The sequence below is a fragment of the Mesoplodon densirostris genome, chromosome 17 (genome assembly GCF_025265405.1).
Source record: "Mesoplodon densirostris isolate mMesDen1 chromosome 17, mMesDen1 primary haplotype, whole genome shotgun sequence".
In the NCBI taxonomy this organism is placed as follows: domain Eukaryota; kingdom Metazoa; phylum Chordata; class Mammalia; order Artiodactyla; family Ziphiidae; genus Mesoplodon; species Mesoplodon densirostris.
The window spans coordinates 58,135,190-58,137,655 of NC_082677.1; the positions used below are offsets into that span (position 1 = coordinate 58,135,190).

The window sequence follows — 2,466 nt, forward strand, 5'->3', positions numbered from 1 at the left end:
GAACAACAGTAATGAATAATTAATATTGCTTTAACATTTCTAAAATCACATAAAATGTTCATCTTTGATTGCCATTTCAGTAAGTTTTGATACAGAGTATGTTACTGTCCACTTACTAGTAACCAGAACACACATAGAAGACTTGTAACAAATATTCAGAATCCATTATTTTCATGAGCTAAACATTTCTGAGACTTTAAGATTCATGTTTGAACATACAGTACTGCAATGTTGGCTACATAAAATAAAATAAATGGAAGATGTTTTTCAGAGGAAGTTCAATCATCAGAGGCTGTATTGCATTTAAGGATTTACCACTGGCTATGTACAGAAGGGAAAGCATTTCACTTAGAAATACTTTACATTACTGGAGCTCTCTTTTTAATATGGCAACATATAGCAGCTTACCGTTCTGACATTTAAAAATCAAGAGGAATAGTGCTACTCTTTTATCCTTTGGTTCCCAGGGACAAATAATGCAGTAATTACACCTCTGGTTTTCAGTTCCTCTCGAATGACATTTATTAACAGAGAGAAACCCGATGCTTTAGCTGAAATTTGGCAGCCCAAGAAGTGCACCAACTGCTCCAGAACATCCCTCATGGTCTAGAAACAGTGCTTTCAGTTGACCTTTTGACCAATAATCCAGGACATATGCCAAAAGTTTCATCGAGAGAGAATTGACACGTAAAGTTCCAACAAAGACAACTCTTTATTTTCTCATTAACAGCACACATTCGTGCCACAGAACCAATGTTGTTGGTGATAGTAACTAACGTAGCTCTTGCTAGATCTTCTTTACCAACAGATTCTCGCTTCTCCTTATAAATCATATTCCCCAAACTAGATGCTACAGCCCAACCAGACCAAATCTTTCAAAATCTCCTCTGTAAATATCATGGACCAGCTTGTCAGCTTGGGTGCTCTCACCTTTGGATGCCATTTCAAGAGCCTCTTCAAAACTTTCACAGCCAGTTAATAAACTACATAAACCCAGAAAGGTACCCCCTCCAAGGCTTGTCCCAGTTACTCGTTTATAGTTGTCTTTGGAATGGACTGCTAAAATACTGACCCCGGAACCAATGATCACTACCAGCAGTGGAGAGGGATCAGCCAGGTTGAAAGGCATCTTTTGGCATCTCTCAGGTTCTGAGGCATTAGCAAAATAATAGCACTCTGCTTGTCCATTGAAACTGACAGAATCTATGTACAGCAAGCCCTTTACAAGGCAGTCAGGTTCATCCAATTTGTGCAGGTGGAGGTTTCCAACTGTGCGAAAACCGTTTTCAAACTTGTCAGCACCACCTCCTGTAGCACGTAGCACCGTGTGTAGTGTTGAGAAGTTTTTCGCTCTTCCCCTTTGGATAAAAGCAGGCAGGTCCTGGGTTGAAAATCTGATAAAGTGCAGGTTCCCTGTCTGGCCAAAAAGTTGTTAAATCTTTTAGTTAAAGGCGCGCATCCTGAATACCAGTGGATCCACAGGCTACATTAGAAGTCAGGTATTTCCAGCTACTTTTTAAGCTCTCAACTTCTTCTTGTTCTTCCTCTGCTGTGATATTGATAGGTTCAAAATATGAGAGCTTTACCAGAGTTCCCTGATGTCCATGCCAAACCATGGGAAAGAGGGTTTCTTGGCATCCTTGATCTTCATGGCGTCGGCCCGAGCGGCCAGAGGCAGCCTCGGGTCCTCCCCTCGGGCCGGGCGGGGCGGGGGCACCTGAGACGAGGCCCGGCCCCCGCGAGGGGCGGCCCGGACCGAGCGAGCAGGGGAAGCGGGGAGGGGGCCCCGCTGCCGCCGCCGCTCCAAACAAAAGGCCCCGGTCCCCCGAGCCGCCGCCCAATTTATCTATTATTTACACGTAGGATTTTTGAGGACTGAGTGACACATAGGTTTGTTGAGAAAATAGTATATGTGAAATAGCTTTTTCAGTACTCACTAAATTTATGTTTTAAGAAATCTTAAAAGCAAGAAATGAATATACCAAACTGCAAATCTGATTTTCAGGACTATATAGAAAATCTTCCACCAGAGCCTAAGAAATATGTGATCTAACTTAGAACGGGGAAAAGGTATCGTGTAAATAGTTTTATGAGACCAGGTTTGTTTCAGTTGTTGTGGTGGTTTTGTGTCTAAATGAAGGACTGAAGTCCATTTTTGCCTCCTTGTTATCAACAAGGAAAATCACATGGTCATATTGGGGAGAGTTTTCCTTCCCCGTCAGAAGAACCTGTTTTGACATTAAAGTTCTCTGATCAGATCTGAACCACTCTCCTCATTCACCTCCCTCTGTTCAGAAAAATACTCCTGTCGTAGATCTCAAAGAAATCAGGTTTCATCTGAAGCAGAATAAATGATTTAAGAAACTTGATTATTTTAAGAGAAAATTGGTTTGGCATAGTAAACGACATTAGTAAGAAAGTAAAAGTATCTTATTGTACCTACCCAATTTTTCAGACTTCCCCTGA

General features: G+C 41.7%; 1 pseudogene; it reads right to left on the reverse strand.

The window, feature by feature from the left end:
- Nucleotides 1–547: 547 nt before the first annotated feature.
- Nucleotides 548–1,651, reverse strand: LOC132477600 (pantothenate kinase 3-like; annotated as a pseudogene).
- Between the last annotated feature and the right edge of the window lie 815 nt (nucleotides 1,652–2,466).